The sequence below is a fragment of the Sinocyclocheilus grahami genome, unplaced genomic scaffold, assembly GCF_001515645.1.
Source record: "Sinocyclocheilus grahami isolate Dianchi unplaced genomic scaffold, SAMN03320097.WGS_v1.1 scaffold1265.1, whole genome shotgun sequence".
In the NCBI taxonomy this organism is placed as follows: domain Eukaryota; kingdom Metazoa; phylum Chordata; class Actinopteri; order Cypriniformes; family Cyprinidae; genus Sinocyclocheilus; species Sinocyclocheilus grahami.
In genome coordinates, this window is record NW_015506444.1 from 257,233 (window position 1) to 279,906 (window position 22,674).

The following is a 22,674-nucleotide window of genomic DNA, read 5'->3' on the forward strand; positions in this document are numbered from 1 at the left end:
TTCACCTCCATGCCCAAACGGCTTTGGTTGGGCTTCCAAAAGCAGATGATGTCAGGAAACAGGGGTTGCAATTTAGTTTTTAACTCTGTTCCTGAGCATTATAACCCCAATTTGCTATTGTGTGCTGCGCATTTTACTGAGGACAGCTTCCACAACACGAGGGAGTACAGTGCCGGATTCGCCAAAAGCTTTTGTTGAAAGACGGAGCAAGGGGCGTGGCAGTACTGAAACACCGTCTAAGCTGTTCGCCAATCACAACGCACTGGGACAGCTAGCCAATCACAACACATTTTGTTTTTCGGAAGGCGGACCTTCATCAAAGCCGGAACTAATCGAGCCGTTTGTGCCAGGATGGGGAGAAAGGTATTTTAATAACGTAAATTATGTGAAAAATAATGCGTTTTTCGAACCACCAAGCATGAGAGCATGTTCTAGTACACCCCAAAACAAAATTAAGACTTTGTAAAAGAGCATAATAGGACCCCTTTAAAATGAAAATTGCCAATTTACTCACCCTCAAGTTGTTCCAAACCTGTATAAGTTTCTTCCTTCTGTTTAACACGAAAGATGATATTATGAAGAATGTTGGCAACCCAACAGTTGCTGGTAGCCATTGACTTCTATAGTATGGAAAAATACTATGGAAGTCAATGGCTACCAGAGCAACTGTTTGGTTATTATGTTCTTCTTGTTCAGAAGGAGGAGGAAATTCATGCTGGTTTGGAAAAACTTGAACAACTATCCCTTTAAATCATAATTTATTCGTCCTCATGTCATTTCGAACCTGCTTGACTTTTTTCTTTTGTGTGGAAGATTTTGAAAAATCTTTATTTTTTTCTGTACCATGAAAGTCAGTGGGGTCCAGTGTTGTTTCTGAAAAATATCATTCTTTGTGTTCCACAGAAAAATACAGCTTTGGAACAGTTATGTTAAATTATGACAATTATGAAATTTGGTGAACTTGCCCTTTAAAAGGCACAGTTGCAAAAACAACTTCTTAAATTCATCTAAATTAAAGGTGACATATTATGCCCCTTTTTACAATATGTAATACAAGTCTGTGGTGTCCCCAGAATGTGTCTGTGAAGTTTCAGCTGAAAATACTCCACAGATCATTTATTATATAATTTTGAAAATACCTATTTTGAGTGGAAGCAGAAACACGCTCTTTTTCGGGCCTGTGTCTTTAAATGACAATGTCTTTTCCAGAATAGAGCTGTGCCTTTAAAGCTCGTATCTGCTGAAAACATCTGTTTTGGTTCTGATTGTCATGTTTATCGTGCTGAAATCATGCGTTTTAAACCATATGAGTTTAATCTTCAGATATGAGGTTTTCTGAACGCACACATCCGAAGCACATGGACAGAAAGCTGCTGTCACAGCATGTGAGTACTAAGTTTAAGTTAAAAACATACGAGTTACAAAAAACAGTCGGATATGTCTGTGAAGGTAAACAGCTGGGAAATAAATAGCTTGTTTATTTTAGATCTGTGTGGCAGCAGTAATATACAGTAGCCTAAATAAATCAATAAATCCACTGCTCTCTTGTCTCCTCTGAGGCTGGGACTCTAAATAGTGTTCTGTGCTCGTCTGTGCAGCCAAAGACAGAACAGTTAGCATGTTTTGCTTAAACTTTCGCCATGGCATTAGAACTGGGACACCGTTGTCGCTTGCGAAATCAAAATGACGGCGCTGTGGGTGGAAACTCTTACAGATTAAGGGGCAGTAATGGTGCGTTCAAGTTATGTCAGATAGATCGTATTTACGAGTTGAACGCACATGAATGCCACCACAAAGTCGTTACTAAGAGTGGGTAACTCGAAATTTTCTTTAAGCCCAGAGTTTCCGAGTTGGGGGCATGTCAATGAGAAACATGGCGGAATCGATGGATGCAACGTCTGTAGTTGACGGTACATTTGTGTTTAAATTGATAGTTTAGTTGTCCTATAAACTTAAATTGGTCATGTTCTTGTTACGCAGCTAGTTAATGAAATCCAAGTTAAAAAAATGCTATCATTTTTGCACCTATAGGTGAAAACACGCTGTTTTTCGGGCCTGTGTCTTTAAATGACAATGTCTTTTCCAGAATAGAGCTGTGCCTTTAAAGCTCGTATCTGCTGAAAACATCTGTTTTGGTTCTGATTGTCATGTTTATCGTGCTGAAATCCTGCGTTTTAAACCATATGAGTTTAAACTTCTGATATACGGTTTTCTGAGTGCACACAACCGAAGCACACGGACAGAAAGCGGCTGTCACAGCATGTAATATTATAATGAGATCCCTTTGCCACGTCACCAAGGCGTGCTGGTTTCTCAGAGGCTTGCAGAAAAAGGCTTACCAAAACAAAGTGATTGGGTTAATCTTTTTCACGTTTTCTTGGTTTGTAGATGCACCAGGGACCTGATTATAGCACTTAAAACCTGGAAAAGTCAGATTTTCATGATATGTCACCTTTAAGAGTCAGAAAATGTAAAACTGGTCAAATTTTGTTTTTGGTGCAAAAAAATGTACATTCATAAGTGAACTTGTGTGGGGGGGAAGTGTATATTAGCAAGGAAGAATAACAAAAAAAAGTTACGTTTAAGTCTGTTTACACCGTACCGTTTAGGTGCTGTTGTGAAAAATTAGAAGCACAAACATGGGCTCTGTTCCAAAACATAATAGGTTTCCGACAGAGACAGCGTCTAAGGTATTACAGACACGTTTCTGACATGAATGCAACATTATAGCTTGTCACATTGTCAAGTTTGCACCCTATATAGGTCACATTTGTCAAGCACATACGCCATAAATGTGATCTCATTTCAGTACAGTAACTGATATAAAAAATTGACTGTTCATGTGAGGCTTAAATTACGTTAAATTTAACTTTTACAGTAAATTTACAATTTGTAAGTAAATTAAAATGACTAACAAGATGGATTCACAATTCTAATATTTGTGTGTTCTATATGTTTGTTGTTCTTATTAGAGCAGTGTATTAGCCTAACAACATGCTCTATTAGAATATCCTTTTGAAATGGACTTTCTTTTGTGCTTCACGTGTGATTGACTTTTCACATGTGAGTCACTTTATTGATCAGTTTTGGCTGCTTTTGAACTTTTCTGCCTTCAAAATTTGGAAATACATTCTGCTTCATATGAGTTGTGACACACTTCAGTAACACCTGCTCTTTGAGCAACACATTCATTCTGGTGTTCCCTAAAGAGATTTTTGATTGAACTCCAGCAAAACTGGAACAAGCTGTTGTTAATGTTCCAAACTGCATGTTATGAAGGACAAATCAACTTTGGTCCTGTTTTGCTGAAAGACTTTCCCACAACTATTAGGGCTAAACCTGATCTCACCCTGCTGAGTGCTGTGGATGTGTTTCACATTAATTCTGTGTTCACTTAACCAGTAATGAGTTGAAAGACTGGGGGATATTTGTCTGACGACTCGTGGTGAATATATTTGTGCTGAAGTGAGAAATGGTTTTGAATCTGGACACGGACAGATTGGACTGGGGATTCGTCGTCTTTCAACACCGGACGAGCGTGTTAGGATGCGACGTGCTTCTGTGTAATTAAGAGCGTGTCATAAAATGAGTTATCATTCCAGCTCTTTTTTTACAGCATGTGTTAAGACCCACTCTCTAATCTGACAGTTAATATGGTAATGAACTCCTGCCGAGCTGAAGATTATGAAGGAGATGGATGTCAGAATTTTTTGGTTACAGTACTTTTTTTTATTTCTGAGGAAGATGGGTGGCAGTTACTTCTCGCCACAATGCTGAAGTAAGAGTTTGATATTTCCAGCCAAACATGATTGGAAAAAACATACAAGGGTGTTTCTTCAACTATGCAGGTTTTTGGCACTGGAATTTTAGAGAATAAACCCTCACTAGTTTAAGTTGTTTTGTTTGAACTGTCATGAAAATGTCCTTAATTTCAACATCTCAAATCAGAATTTATTTTGTGGTGGAAATCAACATTTTTTGGAATAGAAGCGGTGTAAAATAAAAAAAAAATGTAAATAAAAAACCTTTTTTTTAATTGAATATTAAATTAAATGATATTTTGCCACTTGTTGCAATTGTAACCAAGTACACTCATTTTTAAATAGTTGAGCTAAAATTTTATCTTTAAATAATTATTAAGGCTCTGTTGTTGCTAAATTGTTGGTTGCACATTATTGTACACAAATAATGTACGGTCAGAATTGTGTAAAACTGATATAAATAATTTTCATAAAAGGAAATATTGAAAATGCTTTGTTTAAGTCAAATATTACAAAATATTTTACCTAATAAATGAATGCATAAAAAAATTAATATAAAAGAATAAATAAAAGATGAAAGAATGAGTAATAAAATAAAAAAAATTAATAATAAAAAAATTAAAGAATAAGTAAAGAGAAGTAAAAAATAATACAAATAAATGTAAAAATAAATATAGAAAGTAATAAATAAAGAAAAAGGCAATAAAAATAAATTCAGGATTAAAATCTATTACAAATGAATTTGTTTCATCAAATCATTAATTCCTTTATCTATCTATCTATCTATCTATCTATCTATCTATCTATCTATCTATCATTTCTGCAGGTTTGGTCCTCCATAGGGGACAAAGGTTAAATCTGTGCATAAAAGACGTTTGAAAAACAGTAAAAATAAAGCCATGGTAGATAGATTTTTTTTTTTAACAAATATTTTTTCCTCATTTTTATCCAGACCTTGGGAATCCTGGTGCTTCAATAAAAAGCATTTGTTAAAATAAGCTACATCTTTTTTTTAAGCTAAATAGTTTCACCTTATTTTAATGGTTGTCTTGTCTCATTTGAAGTCATCTTGAGGCCCCCCTTGGAAGTATACTAAGGTCCTCCAGTAAGCCCCAGGCCCCTTGATTGAGAACCACTAGTTTAATGTGATCTTTATATAACAAAAAGTTTGAATAAAAATCAACTCCTGGGACATTAAAGTGCCCATAGTGGAATAAACACCCAGAAATGTGTTTCTTAACTTGCAAATGGGTTTCGGTACACCAGTGTTAGCGAATATTTGCACACATTTGAATAAAGTACTCGCTGTTCTCTTTCTCTGGTGGATTAAGACATTGCATTTTTGTCCCCTAGAAGTTAAACACCACTCTTTGAGTGAATAACGTCTCGTCATCTCCCACGGCTCACTTCAAAGTTAAAAGTGGTCGAAGCGCTGGTGTGTCAGCAGATGAAATCCTCAAGCATAATGCAGGTCCCCTTTTCCATACTCTGAGGAAATGCAGCACTTCCCAGTGCTCTCCGATACCGTCACTTACATCCCCGTCTACAATAAGCACAGGGTTGTCATCAGGGGGGACAACTGGAAACGTTGTACTAGACCCTGTGACAAAGGAAGCCCACAATGGGCCCTAATGTTGTCCCGGGTCAAGCAATTTAAACAATGGCCCCTAGAATTGCTTTTGTCTGTCATTTAATCACAACGAATTGTGTTTTTTTTAATTTTTTTTTTATTATACATGCAGTTTCTAAGACTTTCCTATTAATTGAGAGACTACACAGCACTATAATATTATTTTATATTAAATAATATTAGAATTTTATAAATAAATATTTACATTTATTGCTTTTTATATAATAATATTTAAAAAAAATAGTTTTTTTTTAATTTGATTTATATTAATATATATTTTCCCTTTACCTGCCTATTTGTTTGCAGCATAATGTCTCCCTTTTTTTCTAATGATTTTATTTTTCACTATTTATTCTCTTATCACTTTCATACATGTCTTTCTAATAATGCTCAGACACACTGACTCCAAACTAAGGATGTTTTCACTGAACCTCTTTGTCTTTGTTTTAATAGGAATAGTCTTGGAACGATGTGGCATCAAGCACCCAAAGCCCTCTCCATTTTTTGGGAACCTCATGATGTTTCGAGACGTAAGATATTTTATTTACTTCGTAATGAAACACAAAACGCATTCGCTCACTTTCTCACACATCCACACCTTGTACCGCCCTCCCGAAGCTATTTCTCTCAGTGAGCCTTACTTCATTAGATGTGTTCATTAAAGATGACTCACCGCTAATGACATCTAATGCCATGTGATTTCCAAACAGATTACCCTCTGTGCTGAATGGCGTACTTTTACGACGATAATATAAAAGACGGACGGGGAGAGTGGGTGGGTTTAATATTGCAAAATGAATACTTTTAATTCCTTCTCTGTTTTTTTTTTTTTAAGTTTAATCTCAGTCCCAAGCTATAATGTAGCAAATCAACAGCTACCTTGAGGACTCTCATTTCTACCAGTCTGTAGTTTAATGATAATGATTTGATGTGGATTATAGGAAATAAAGGCCAAATTTTCTTTGCTGTAGGGCTGTTCGATTCCAGTGAGAGTATAAAATGGACTTTCATTTGTGAATATGAAATGCCTAGATTCATCCAGCAACCAGTAATGATGAATGCCATAAAATAACAAGTTTGGCTCATATTTCACCCTACAATAAAAATCAAAAGAACACAAGAAAATTTGGATATTTATGGATCATTAAAGGGGGACGTATCAATAAAAATATGATGGTTTGAAATGCATGTAAAAAAAAAATTCAACTTTTTGCTTTTTTTTACTGTAAAAAAAATAGGGCACAATGTGCTTTATTAATAAGTTATTTTCAGAATTTATTTTTACCTGTATTTTGAATTATGCACTCCATTGCATTGTGTATTAGGATTAACATAAATGACTGTAAAATTACTGGATAATATCCTGGCAGACAATTACCAGTACATTTTTTTTTAAATTTCATTATTATTATTGGTAATGAAAAAAATTTTAATAGTGCAAATTTTTACTAGACTATTGAGAGTATACACCACAGAACCTTTTTTTACTACCTTCATGCTGATTTTATTTTTTTAAATCAGTATTTTTACTGTATATAACAATAAGTGGTAATTGTTTTAAAATGATTAAAAAGAAAAAAAATTCAATTAGGTTTTTTATCATACAAAAATTATTTTTATAATATTTTTTTATGAAAATAAAATACAAAAATTAAATCAAATTAACAAAATAAAAATAAATGTATATTTTTCCTTTAGATTTTTGAAAAAAGTTTTAATGAAATTCCCCAACCAGCACACTGGCTTATTTTAAATAAAGCTTTGATTCCAACTCTTGTGCTGTTCTGGTGCTGAATAGATTCTCAGATCAATATGTTACTGTCGGACAGTAATGGTTGACTGGGCAGCATGTTGTTGTCGAAACACTCTTTTCATTCTGTCTTTCTATCACCCGCTTATGACAGGGCTCCCTCTTCCTTCTCTCCCTCTCGATCTGCCTGTCTGTTTCCTTTTCTCCATATTTTTCATCTCAGTTCATGTCTTCCTCGTTGTGATTAGATGTTATTAGATGGAAGTGTGAAAGGCGTAAATGAATATGCATGCATGCATAATTACTGCGTGTCTAGATGAAGCTCCCCAGGTGAACTAAAGGTATGTGCTTTTTTTAGTGTGTGGGTTTTTGTATGCTGTTGTGCAGCCTTTGTCTGTGCGTATTAGCGTGTGTGTAGATTTGTGCACACGTCAGCAGACTCAGACTCACAAACAGTGGTCTCCAGAGCATTACTCTAGCAGAATCCTCTGACCCACTTCCACAGGCCAGCCTCTCAGCTAAATCCTGTAGGTCTGTGTGTGTGACTGTATGCACATTTTGTGTTACTGGCACTAGAGACGCAGACGCAACCCCCTCTCAAGTGGCAGGTGACTGCATTTCAAGTTAGAAATTCAGTGAGAATGCAAAAGAGGAAAGAGAGATATTGAAAGAGAGAAAGGAGAAGGAAAGTAAGGTGTAGGCTACGTTAGCAAAGTCTGTGTTTAGGATTGATGACGAGTGAACCAAAAAAAACCCAGAAGTTGCATAAAGTTCTAGTTTTGAAAAGTCTGTTTCCAGTTTTGTGTACGTTAGTTTACAGTACAATCAAGTTTTGTGTTCATTATGTATCAGATCCTAATTGGAGACTACAAAATTTCATATAAAATTAAATTTTTATAATATATCATATGAATAAATGAATTAATTCATGAATATATTCATACAAAAATGCATATGCATGTACTTTTTACTTTTTTGGTAAAAATGACCCAGACTGATCAAGAATAAATGAGGACTAATGACTAATTGGAAACTTTGTTGAAAGAAGTCTCTTATGCTTGCCAAGGATGCATTTATTTCATATTTTATAACAACTTATTCCAGTAATAGCAAAGCTGAATTTCCAGCAGTCATTATTCCAGTCTTCAGTGTCACATGATCCTTCAGAAATCATCCTAATATGCTGATTAGATGCTCAAGAAACATTTCTGATTATTGTCAATGCTGAAAACAGTGGATTCTTTGATGAATAGAACATTAAAAATAACAGAATTTACTAAAAAAGTCATATTTTGTAAGATTTTAAATGTTTTTACTGTCACTTTTGATCAATTTATTGCATCGTTGCTAAATAAAAAGTATATAAAAATTGACTGACTCAAAACATTTGAACAATACTTTACAGTGGGACGTAATACAGTTGTACCCTGAATATAGTCTTAAAGGGGTCATATGATGCGATTTAAATTTTTCCTTTCTCTTTGGAGTGTTACAAGCTCTTGGTGCATAAAGAAGATCTGTAAAGTTGCAAAGAATAAAGTCTCAAATCCAAAGAGATATTCTTTATAAAAGTTAAGAGTCAGCCACGCCTACCTAAAACGGCTAACACGCCCCCACATGTCTATGTCACGATGTGGGAAGATTTGCATAAGCCCGCCGGCCACTCCTTCGTCGAATCCGCCGGCCGCTCCATTCTCAAGCCCACCGGCCTCCGTTCACTCTAGCCCTCTGGCCGTTCCTCACTCTAGCCCCCGGCCTCTGCTCACTCTAGGCCGCCGTGTGTGACGCTGTGTTTCGTTGTGAAAGCAAAACTACTTTGTTTGGCCTTCCAAAAATGGACACGACTGGAAATCAGTGGTTAAGTTGTATTTACAACACTGTTCCAGCACACTTCAACCCAAATATTCAGATGTGTGCAGCACATTTTATGGAGGACTGTTTCCTGATCCTGGGAGAGTAGACTACAATGCCGGCTGTTCTGACTCACAGACTGTAAGTACGTTTCTTATATTTAAAGAATTTGCCACTGATGATTCAAACGCGAGTTCTGGGCAGTGTAGAGTAGGACTTGTTGTTTGTCATTTCTCCGATCACAAATGCAGACATGGTTTTATGTTTACGCGGCGCGATGCAACGCAACGCGTAAAAAGACAGTATAAGTTAACAAGCGTAACATTTCCGTCACACGCTTGAGGTATTCGGCCAATCATAATGCACTGGATAGCTGGCCAATCACAGCACACCTCGCTTTTCAGACCGATGAGCTTTGTAAAAATCGACGCGTTTCAGAAAGGCGGGGCATAGAGGAGAAACAATAATGTACAGTATGTGGAAAATAATGTGTTTTTTTAACCTTAAACCGCATAAACACATTTCATTTCACCAAATACACACAATAATGTTCTTTTTAGCAACATCATATGACCCCTTTAAGAGAAGGAAATGGAAGACAGAGATGAAACGATAAATATATATTTGGAGTGATTTGAAGGTACAAGAAAGAATAGAGAAGCCAGGGTGTGATTGAGGATCATGGGTAACAGGAAGTGATGTACAAAGAGCGTTTGGGATATGGGGCAGATTGAGTCACATTTAGAGACTAGACGACAGAATCTCTTGCAACCCACAGCAGCACATTATCAGACACACTTCATTACCAAATACAACACTCACAGACATGAGATTTGGTCCATTTAAGATCCTAAACAACCTAGATGCAGTTCCTCTCTCTCTTTCTCTCTGTTGCCAGCGCACACGCACATACTTGCTTTCCGTTTATACATAGGGGACGTATCTGGAAAACAGGATTTGTCATGGTAGTTTGAAATAAAAAGAGCTACAGTATGAAGACTGACTTTAATGTTAACAATGTAAAGCTGCCTGCCAAGTGTGTCAAGACTATTTACTTTATCTATGGTACAAAAACAGGTCATTGTCAAAGGTTATAAACAGGGCCTAAAACTAACTTTTTGCCACACCTGCCACATGATCAAATTTACCGGCCAAATTAGTTTTTTACCGGCCATGAAACTCTTTTTGCAAAAACAGGCTGTTATTACTACTACAATGACTAAACATATTTACAATGTTTTTAATTTGTCCTGCTGGTGCATTTTCCCCTCAATTGTACCTATTAATTATAGCCATTCAACATTATTTTTAACATTTAATAGGCTCTGAAATATATAACAACTTTTAATTTAAGTGATTTTAAAACAATCTTCACATAAACTATATTATATATGCATAAATGCATATTAATCTTTATTCAAGCTACAAAAGTTAATCAGGGACTAGAACAGTCCAAGGATTTCTCTTTTTCTTTTGTTCTTTGATTTACATCAATGACAGACTTCAGCAGGTTTCACTTTAAAACCTGATGCATATGATGAGGATCTGACATACCCGATTTTCTCCCAACTCTTTACGGTCATTTAAGACTTTATAACTCATTTAAGACTACGATTACAAGGTAACTCGCCAAAACCGTGCATTTTGACATGATTGTGTGTTTTTTCGTGCGTTGAAGCGCTACTGGTGAGCTGTCTGAAACGGCTCGGTGTATGTGTACAGCCGAACACGCAGCCTTTCAAACTATACTTCACTGCACCGTTTAGGCGGCGTAACCCCAGGTATGTGTCGCCGCATTCTCGTGTTATGAAGAATAAAGAAGGGAAAGGTTAATCTTCCGAAATGAAGCAGAAAAATCTTCTCAGGTAAAAGTTATTCGAACCGTGTCTAGGGGCAAGCTGGCCATCACACTGCTCTGACCTTATCAGTCCGTTTGTATCCTATTATTTGATTCGCTCTTGTCGCTTATGACAGAACAGCTAATCACGATGATCTTGTCTTCGGAAAATATTATTTTATTCGCTTATGTCAGAAACAGCGAATCTCTTTAAAACCTGGCTGTCGTTTTCACTTCATTGCATTGTTATAATTCGTAAAAGTTTGTATTTTTGCCAGCATCCTCCAACTGGCAACTGACACTGTTACATGGACTCGCCAACGCTGATTTTTACTCACATTTGGCGCTTGGCGAGTGTTAATTTTAGGCCCTGGTTATAAATATACTAACAGAAGACCGCCCACATTAACTCAAGGCATTTTTTAAAAGCAGTCTCATATTCTCACCTGACCTAGCCTGCATATATTGGATTAAAAATACAGTCATATTGTGAAATATTTTTACAGTTTAAAAGAACTGTTTTCTATTTTAATATATTTTAAAATATAATTTATTCCTCTCCAGTGCAACATGATCCTTCAGAAATCATTTTAATTTATGGAAATTTTCTGGATTTTTTGGTAAATAGCAACATTTATTTGAAATGGAAATATTTGTAATATTATAAATGTCTTTACTGCACTTTAATTGAATTCATGCATCCTTGATGAATAAAAGCATCAATGTCTCTTTTGTTTTTTTCCCCTAAAACAGTCTGTTTAATACTAAGGGTCAGAGAGAAGCAAAATGCTCATTAAAAACTAAATGACATCTGATGCATTTTGCAAACAAAACTGGTAAGAATTGCAAAATCCAATTAGGTTGCATGTTTTAGTATGGGTGCACAGGTTTTTTGGTTCTTGAAACTGATCTGTTGCATTTAGTGCCTTTGGGGAAGAAATAATTACTTGGTTTGCCAGGTTTGTGGCACTGAATCATTGAAAGACATGTTGAGTTTTATTTAAGACTCCTATGGTAGCTAGATACTCAAACAGAATTGTATATTTGGCTTTGTTTCTGAGTAATATCTCTAAACAAATTACTATTACTTTTGGACAGACAGAATACGTGATCTCAAAGTCTACATAAATTAATCTAATTTGAAGAGACTACCGATGACCAATCAGCATCGGTCCTAATGGAATCATTACACTGTAAAAACTAATTTTTCTAAAATGTACATAAAACAAAATGAAAATGCTATTTCAATGTTTCTACTTCAAAATCTTACATTTAATTTAATGAATTACTTGCTGTGTTTTTTAAACATTTGTTTCTAAACCAGTTTTTTTCCCAGTGTATTTCAGATTTACCCACATGTAAACGTAAAAATCAAAGAAAGGCATTTTTTGAAAGTCCCCCCAAAAGATAGAATAGAGTAGGCGCTTAAAAGGTTCTTCACACTGATGCCAAAGAAAAAGCATTTTTGGTTCCACAAAGAACCATTCAGTCAAAGGTTCTTTAAAGAACCATCTCTTTCTTGCCTTTTTATAACCTTTAGAACCTTCTTTCTTCACAAAAGGTTCTTTGTGGCGAAATTGCTTCACGATGCACCTTTATTTAAAAGTGTAGAACGGAACGGAATAGAATAGAATAGTCTATCTTTAAAAGTGCATCTCCCATACCTTCCTCCACATCCTCTCAGTCACGCACTGAACGTCTGCCTGCATGACTCTGAGTGACATGAGAGATTATTAGCGACCGAGACAAAGAGAAGCAGTACGATGTCGAAGGTCATATATGTGCTAGAAAACAACTGGAAGTGGCTAATCTTTTTAAGAGAATTCCAATGGAATCGCTGACTGTCCGTTTCAGTCAGACCAGGCGTTATTGATCGTATCCATCCGAGATGAATCCCCAGTGAAGCCAAAGGCAGGAGCAACTCATTTGTTTGAATTGAGCCTCCTATTAAACTTCACTACAGCACTGTCTGATGCACACACAGCCTCTTCCGTGTGACAGAACAGTAATAAAAGGCTGAAGGAGAGGACATCAGGACGGAAGGGCGCACACCCCACTGCTTAATGCTCACTGAGGAACACACACACACACACACATACGTCTATGCCTAATGCCCACCAGGGAGACTGCAGGAATGGTGGGATGAAGAAGGGAGGGCAGGTGGTTTGGTGCCAGCACTGTCGACTCCTTCATTAGTAGAGACAGCAGAGCCACCGGCTGCCATGCATACCAAACTAGAGCTCTTTGTGTGTGTGTGTGTGTGTGTGTGTGTGCGTTTTACAGTCAGTACTTGATGTGTTCGTTGTTTGCTTTGTTGTGTAACTTCTTAACTGTATCCCACCAGCCTCAAACAATGCAATCTCAGCAGCCTTATGTGCAAAGTTTAATATGTTCTTCGATTCTAAATAGGGATATGATAATATTCTTGTTATTGTGTTATGGTTATGGATATTTTAGGATAATATTCTCAGTAGACCTCAATAAACCTCCCGAGAGCCCATATACCTCGAGAGAGCCAAGCGCAGTCGGTGTTTTTGCTCTGTGCTGACCCCTACTGGTAGATAAGTGTGATGCCGCACCTGCAGTAACCCGTGTTCACATAGTAAGCGCCTCTTTAGGAGTCATAGTGATTGATCTATATTGTGCAGGGTAGTCAGACAAGACAGATGGTGGTATCCAAGAAAAGATCGAGCTGAAATAAATAATTGCTTTAAACTACATGATGGCAAAGCTGTGCAAATGTTTGTGAATGTGCTAATCTTGGAGAAAGTGCCCACCCACTGAGAACAACGGATGCAAGTTTAACAAATCAGATCTCTCCTACTCAGATTATTAGAATGTTTTATTCCACAGTATTTGAAAAGCATCAATTAAAAAAACTGTGGCAGAAAAATAAGTTGCCTGTAATTGTAGTAAAAATAATAATATTCTGCATAAGATCTTAAACTACACCCACAGATGTATAAAATCAAGTAGTATGCATTTACAAACATTTGTGGAAAAAATATTTGTGGTTAAGACCTCAGTGAATTTAAACATGGTACTATGATAGGAAACCACTCCGTTTGTGTAATTTCATCCCTGATAGATATTCCACAGATAACTGTAAGTGGTATTATTGAAAAATGGAAGCATTTAGAAACTGCAGCAATTCAGCCATAAAGCAGAAGACTATGTAAAGTCACAGAGCGGGGTCACCGAGTGCTGAGGTGCATGGTGCGTAAAAGAGGGATGAAGTGAAGGGAAATCTTAATGCTTCAGCATACAGACATTTTGGACAATGATATGCTTCCAATTTTGTGGTAACAGTTTAGGGAAGGTCCTGACTGTGCCCCAGTGCACAAAGCAAGATCTATAAAGGCATGATTGGATGAGTTTGGTGTGAAATAACTTGACTGGCTCACACAGAGCTCTGATCTCAACCCCGTTGAACACCTCTGGGATGAACTGGGATGGAGATTGCAAGCTTGGCCTACTCATCCAACATCAGTGCCTGACCCCACAAATGCTCAAAATTCCCACAGAAACACTTAATTTTGTGGAAAACCTTCCTAGAGGAGTGAAAGCTGGTGTAGCTGCAAAGGGGGATCAAACTTCATATTAATGTCTATGTATTTGAATGCAATGTCACTTAAGTCCCTGTTGGTGTAATGGTCAGGTGTCCCAATACTTTTGTTCATATAGTGTATCTTTCTGATTTCACATTTCTCTCAATTGTTTAATTTTCTAATAAAGTATTAGCATGCTGCAAATATTTGCAGCAGAATATATATCACATAGAATGTGTAAAAAAAGTGTTGCCAGTATTAAAATAATAAATACATAAAATTATTTCTTGAAGTTGTGTGAAGTTGTGTGGCATTTCACTATTAAAGGGATAGTTCACCCAAAAATGAATTCTGTCATTAATTACTCACCCTCATGTCATTCCAAACCCATAAGACCTTCATCATCTTTGGAACACAAATTAAGATGTTTTTGATTAAATCCGAGAGCTTTCTGACCCTCAATAGACAGCAACACAACTGTGTGGTACTGTCATGAATGCGTGTGGAAGACTGACAGGGACAAAAAGTATTCTTGTAGCTTCATAAAATTACGGTTGAACCACTGATGTCACTTGGACTATTATAACAATGTCTTTACTACCTTTCTGGGCCTTGTAAGTGTCAGTTACATTGCTGGCTATGCAGGGTCAGAAAGCTCTCGGATTTCATCAAAAATATCTTATTTGTGTTCCGAAGATGAACGAAGGTCTTACGGATTTGGAACGACATGAGGGTGAGTAATTAATGACAGAATTTTCATTTTTTGGTGAACTATCCCTTTAAATCTGATTGTTGTAGATGATGTGATACTTTGGCAGTCTCTAAAATAAATCTGACCACATGTGTCATGTGTTCACAATGTTCTCTAATATGCTTTCATACTGATATGTGGGTTTTCTGCTCTTGCACAGGGTTTCTTTAAGGCACAATCTGACCTAATAAAGAAATACGGATGAATTTGTGGGTGAGTCTCCTTGGATTTTACTCTTACTGTTATTAAAGCGTCAATCAAATGAATAAATTGGATTAAATTTATGTTGTTTCTTTGTTGAAAAAAAAATCTGAGATTGATGTCTGAAAGAAACCATTTTTTATTATCTGGGAAAGCTTTTGTCAAAGGCATTAATAAACACAAATATGCGAAACCTATTTGTTTTGCCAAGTGAAACATGAACGACTTCTCATTACCCCCTGTGTAATAGAAATGATTTTTTTTCTGATTATGTTTCTGATGAAAAGTGCCCTACATGATTGCTTTAGTCATTTCCACATTTATAGAATTATTTTAATACGAGAGCATCTGTGTGTAACACCCATCACACACGAGGCCCTTGTTCACGGTCCTGTCATTCATATTCAGACAGCATGAGCCTCTCACAGAGTGCCCAGTGTCCTCTAATTTAGTCGGTCGCTAGCCAGACATTGTGTTTTAATATGCCTGCTTCTGAGAGGCCGACTTCTCCTCGAGGGAGATCAAAGCAGCGAGTGGCACTGGGCTTCCTGTGTTTAATATGAGCAGAATAGAGGGGAAGAGAATCAGAATGACGCTGGTTTTGTCTGCTTGTGTGTGTGTGCATATGTGTGTTTAATGGGATCCGGGGGTTCTGTATTGGGTGTCGGGACCGGAAAAGGGGATCTAATTCAGAGTCGTGTGGATATATGTCAGGAGACATTACGACATCTTTCAGTTAGAGTAATCCAAGAGGCTGAGCTTCTCACTGAAATCAAAGGGCTTTGAAATACATATGAGTGCTCTGCATGCTCCTTAAAACCCTTGTCGGTTCCCAAAGTACAAGACATCAGTCATATAAGTTCAGACGCTTCTGCACATGCTCAATATAACATGTGCAGAAGGTTTGCTCACGAAGGTGTGATTTTTTTTCTTTTGCTCTTCCCAAAAACATCCTTCAGATATGGTTTGAAAATATCTAGAAATGGCTTCTAACCAGAACGCATGAGTGAGATAGCCCAGTGAAAGAGGCCATTTGGTATAGTGGTCAACCGATATGGGCTTTTCAATGGCTGACAGTGTAATGCAGTGGTTTCCAGATGTTTTTAGGTGTGAATTAAGTGTCTAAATACATTTTAAAGAGATTGCATGTCATTGAGTCTACATTCTGATATGGAAGCCCTTTTCTGCCACAGCTGAGTAAAAAATATTCTGCAAGTCATAAAAATAACTTTGTATCATTATATTTAGAGAAATTCTCAATATAGTATGATATAGTAAAACTTATGAGTTCATGTCAAAATAATATTAGTAGTATAGCATCTTGTAAAAATGAGAAACTAATAATTATAATAATAGTATTATCTTTTTCATATTATTAGTATAGTTTCTCATAATGACAAACTATCATAGTGATGATAAGCTTTATCATGAGTTAGTTAAGTCATATAGATGTTTTAAAATATTATAAAATATACATATTTAATTACTATAGCAAGTACATAGTATGTACATGCGGAATAGGACTAAAATAAAGTGCTACCATAATATTATTATGAGAAAGTTTCTCATTATTACAAGATACTTTCTGTTTAGTATTATACAGTGTCTCATATAAATGAGAAACTTTCACATAATAATGTCTTACTGTATCATAATAATAAAAATTTCTTTCCTGAGCTGACCTTGACACACACACATATGATGCGTGTCTGTACCCCTGTCAGTGATATGAAGGGAAGACGGGGTCTGCAGGCACAGATGTGCTGCTTTATCGGTGTGTGTATTTGTCCTTTGTTCTTTTGTCTCCTGCTATTCCCCTGAAATTTGACTGGTGCCCTGTTATTTATTCATTTCATCTTGTTTGTTTGCTCTCTCTCTCTCTCTGCATGTGTGTGTGTGTCAGTTATTATATAGGCCGGCGGCCTATAGTGATCATAGCAGATCCAGATATGCTCAGACAGGTGATGGTGAAGGAATTCAATAAGTTTCCCAACAGAATGGTAAGTGAGTGACATTACATTTACAGTCTAATATCAAATACACACGCAGCAATTCATCTCAAGTTGTATTATTAAGCCTGAAGCATACATACACAGCAAAAATGACTTCTTAATGAGTTTTTAATGACTAGTTTTGACTTACTTTTCAGTCTATAACTCCTTAAAATATGAGAGGCAAGATGAATAAGATATTAAGAAGCGTTTTCATAGATTATTTCTTGAATTATATAAAATCTCAATAGTAAGGAACTTTTACATTATAATGACTATGTATTTCATAATGAAAAACAGAGAAAGTTTCCCATTATGACTTACAGAATCATATTTTTTACTCAACTGTGGCAGAAATGGGCTTACATACTCATCTAACTCATCTAGCAAAACAATTTATATTACAGCAGATAATAATCCTGGATAATGTTAATTTATAAATATTGTTCATTGTTTGTACATAATACATAAACTAATGTTGATTTATATAATCTGAGGTGTTAAAGAGGTATTACGTAAGATAAATAAATGCTGTAGTATAGTTGTGTTAGTATTGTTCATTGTTAGTTCATGATACCTATTGTTAAATACTGTAATTGAACATTAAACCATTAAATTGAATTTAATGTTTTGCATTAAAGTGTTACCAAATCTTTAGATATATATGTATTTTTATTTTTTTTACTGGAAAATTAGATTAATAATGGTATTTTGCAGTGTGAGTGATATTTTAGTCTCTCTTGCATATATCAATCTTTATTGCACGTGAGAGACTTTTTCACACAGCTTTTTGGTTTGCGAACAGACCGCCGGCGCAGATGCATAGATAAACCAAAACATACTAATGAGATCAGTGTTTTATAGGTCACTTAGCTGCAAGCTTAATTAAACTCATCCTGCTCCTAGAGCCATGTGGACTGCCAATGTCAATTTCATTAGCACAAGATGATATGAAGAGCCTATGCGCTCTGCTCTGAGTTTTACAGTACCAAACTGACACCGGCACATGCAAAGAGAGTACAGTAAATGATAAGAGTGATCTGTCTCGGCTGCGTTTGCCTCCAGCTGAGTCCCAGCTGGGCTTAAATGTGCTTTACAGCAACTGGACACGGTAATGAACCTAAGCGTAGCCTTCTGCTGGAAAAAAGGAGCGTCCAAAGGCTTGTATGAACTAGATTAATGGCTTCAGATATATGCCTAAAAGCTTTCATGTTCAATTATCGGTGCCTAATAAAGGTGTTTAATTATCTGCTTGTTTCTGCAATTTCCTGTGAAGTTGAAACCGAAAATGACAGGAAGTTGCATTTGAGGGGAAGGTGGTGTCTCATGCTGGCACATGCAAGGGCACATACATACGTGCTCACAATCCTCCATTTCACAGAGTTTGACGGTACGACCTCGCCACATCTCAGCAGTGAAAGCTACCATGCGTGACTACAGGAAAGGAGCTACCCAGCAGCCTCATCAAATTTATTTCCTGAGCTGACCTTGACACACACACATATGATGCGTGTCTGTACCCCTGTCAGTGATATGAAGGGAAGACGGGGTCTGCAGGCACAGATGTGCTGCTTTATCTGTGTGTGTATTTGTCCTTTGTTCTTTTGTCTCCTGCTATTCCCCTGAAATTTGACTGGTGCCCTGTTATTTATTCATTTCATCTTGTTTGTTTGCTCTCTCTCTCTCTCTGCATGTGTGTGTGTCAGTTATTATATAGGCCGGCGGCCTATAGTGATCATAGCAGATCCAGATATGCTCAGACAGGTGATGGTGAAGGAATTTTCCCAACAGAATGGTAAGTGAGTGACATTACATTTACAGTCTAATATCAAATACACACGCAGCAATTCATCTCAAGTTGTATTATTAAGCCTGAAGCATACATACACAGCAAAAATGACTTCTTAATGAGTTTTTAATGACTAGTTTTGACTTACTTTTCAGTCTATAACTCCTTAAAATATGAGAGGCAAGATGAATAAGATATTAAGAAGCGTTTTCATAGATTATTTCTTGAATTTAAGTCAGTGTTGGTAACTTGTTATTAACTAAAACTAAACCTTAAATCATGTTAAATTAATTGAATTAAAGTAAAAAATTAAATAAAGTATACATATTAGATGAAAAACTTTAACTAAAATGTGATTACATATGATAAAATACTATAAATACAAAATATGATTAAATACTATAATAGTTTATCAAACAAATACTAAAATAACACTTATCTAAGTGTAATTTTGTCTTATTGAACATTTTTATAATACACACACACGCACATACACACATATACATATATATATAATAAAAATGTTCAATAAGAATATATATACATATGTATACATACAGATTTGTTTTCCATTTTTATTACATTGTTTATTTATATATAATTTTCATTTCTATCACTGATATGCATGGTACTTAAAAACAAACAAACAAAAAACATTTAGTATAAAACAAACTGTGAAATGGATTACTGTACCTTTACGTTTGTGCTCTACAAGCTCATTCATGAATAGCGACTTAATTCTGGAGATAGCTTGGAAAATTAAAATAACTTTGCAAAATCATTCATTATCATTCACAAAAGACTTGTTTGCCACTATGATTTACATCAACATAACTCGCAACTCATGTATCATCTAGCAGTCAGAGTTTCGCACTTGTCTTTACTTTATCATTCATGTGCTCAGAACTCATTATTACGATATTTTCGTTCCCACTTGAAGGCCGTCAATTCCTGAGTGATGTCATCACATAACTCCGCAATTGTTTGTCAACAACATCATTTATGATCACAGACACACACATAGCATCTCCCATATATCATAAAATCAGCTAAATCAATGACAGGGTGGGTTTGATGTATTACTTTTTTAATGCAGTCGATAGGATTTACTGTATGTAGGTGTGTATTTGTGTGTATAAATCAATGCTGAGAGTGTGCACATCATGTGAACAGTAAGGTATTGGCAAAAAGCTCCAGAGCTTTGAACTCAGTCAGTCCAGGGAAGTCAGAAACTAATGATCGCATGACTTATGTATCAAAGGTCATGAGATGGCCTTGCTGCTGGAGCTGAGCCTGCTGGGTAAACGATTATGGCAGGGCCAGATCAATACTGAGGCCATGCGCACCACTGGGGCTTATCAGCTACCTCTTGACCTGTTTGTGTGCATGGATGTGTATGTTTAAATGTTCAACGTAAAGCACATCTACAACCAACAGTGGGAGAAAACTCATAAAAGGAGATTGTCATGGAATCAAAAAAGCAAACAAATAGTATGTGCTGGCAGCCGTTAACACAAAGATCTACACAAAAGATCAAAGTCGGCCCAGCACAAAGCTCTGCCACCTGACCTTGGTCGCTGCACTAACTTTCAGGCTAACAACTCAGCCAACTCAGTGTACAATCAGGGACGTGGGAAGTAGGGGTGCTGAGGGGGCTGCAGCACCCCCTGTTTTCACATGGTTGCAAATGCAACGGCAAGTTTGTTCATTTAAATTTATTCAGTTTTAGCATTTAATAATTTATTTGTAATGATCTCTGAAATGTAAATTGTAAGTGGGCTATAACAAACCCATGTTTATCTTTATAAACATGATTCATTTTACTTGTGATGTTTTCTATATGGGATGATTAGCCTAATCCTCATGAACACGTGAAGCTGGCGCGTGGTATCAGACGTGAACTATACAGAATGCAAACAAGATTAACTTTAATACAAGGAGATAATGGCGCAAAAGCGAATTTCAGATTTTTTAAAATGCCCATCCCAGCAAAAACTTTCCAAAAATAGGCATCCAACACCAGCCCAAGCATGAGCATCGACGTAAGTGAACCAGCTCCAGCTGCAGCACGAGCACGGAGACAAGTAAGCCTAGCGGACCTAGCCCAACCCCCCAGATTGATCAGCTACTATCGATCATTTCAAAAATGTGATATGCAGTCAAATTTCCAATGCCACTTAAACAAGTGTTCATATCGACGCACTTGTAGTGCTTTGTGGAGTTGTCAAATGAGGTGACCCCCCCTCCCCTCCGCCCCCCTTTCACCCAACACAGACACACACAGCACCCCCAACCGAAAACATCTTCCCGCGCCCCTGTGTACAATGGTAGTTTTAATGAATCCGGGACTATTATTTATGTAGAATTGCCAAGACGAATTCATGTAGAGCTTTTTACAGACACTTTCTGAAAGTTCAGAGTCTGAGAAAGGTCTTTACACTTTGCTGTGGTTCATCTATTAAGCCTAAAACATTCTCTACGCAAATATGAAGATGCAGATGTGAATGTTTTTGGAGAGGTATTGCAGACGTGTCCTGTTAGATATTTTTGAATTGCTATAGCAGAAACAACCTCTATTAAATTTATCTTAAAAAAATTAAACTCTAAATATAGCTAGATTTTTTTTGGACTCATTTTGAAAAAGCAACATCTGAAATCAAACTTGAGCAAACTTGCTTTCTTCGAACTGTTGACTACTTCAAACTACTGTTTTTTTAGTAGAATTTGTAGTAATGTATGAAGCACTGCAAACACAGACGGCGCTTTCAAAACGAGACGCTTTCTTTTGGTCAACGTGGCGAATCGGTGTGACCGAATTGACATTTGGGAAAAGCTAAACTTTCACTATCACTCTAAATTCACAATTGCATGGATTCCACTTGAATTTATTGGATTTTGTCTGCGAAAATTTACCAAACAATGGTAAATGTGACCTCACCTGAAGACTAATGCCTGTTATAGCACCTCTTGAGGCAATGTTGAAAATGCAGTATACTTGCATTGCGTTACAAATCGCATTCTAACACGCTTTAAAAACTCAATGACGTGTGAAATCAAGGCTACTTAAGTATAAATGCTAACGACATGGAAATGTTTGCACATATTGTGTAGTGGATGTTTTGCAATCACCACTGCTACTGCTACTGATTTCATAGTTATAGCCTACCACACAATACTAGATTCCTATTGAAATGATTAAATGGTAAATGTCAAATGGTAAAACCTCACCTGAAGACTAATGCTATGTTTTTCTATAGCACCTCTTGTGGCAATGCTGAGAATGCAATATGCAAGTTGCGTTACGAACTGCATCCTGCATGTTTTATAGGACATGTAAAATCAAGGTTGCATAAGTATACTGTAAGTGCTTACGTAGCCTAGAGGTGTTTGCACCAATAAACCTCACATAGTGCAAATAACACCTTGTTCCTAAAAAGACAGTGAACCCTGGCAGTAAAATGTCCTTTCGAATCCTCATCTGAGAGTCTTAACAAGCCTGTGTGTCTCTTATCCTGTTCTATGTCACTGGAGATTTGTTGTTAATAGAGGCCATATCAGGCTGCTT

The 22,674-nt window shown here is 36.5% G+C and overlaps 1 long non-coding RNA gene across 1 annotated transcript in view; it reads left to right on the forward strand.

Annotated features, from left to right (window-relative positions):
- Nucleotides 1–22,674, forward strand: part of LOC107568634 (uncharacterized) — a 55,471-nt gene that overhangs the window by 32,670 nt on the left and 127 nt on the right. The window contains exons 3-5 of the long non-coding RNA XR_001606790.1: nt 5,845–5,921; nt 15,289–15,341; nt 17,233–17,329. This is a non-coding gene — a long non-coding RNA (uncharacterized lncRNA). The remainder of the gene's footprint in view (nt 1–5,844; nt 5,922–15,288; nt 15,342–17,232; nt 17,330–22,674) is intronic.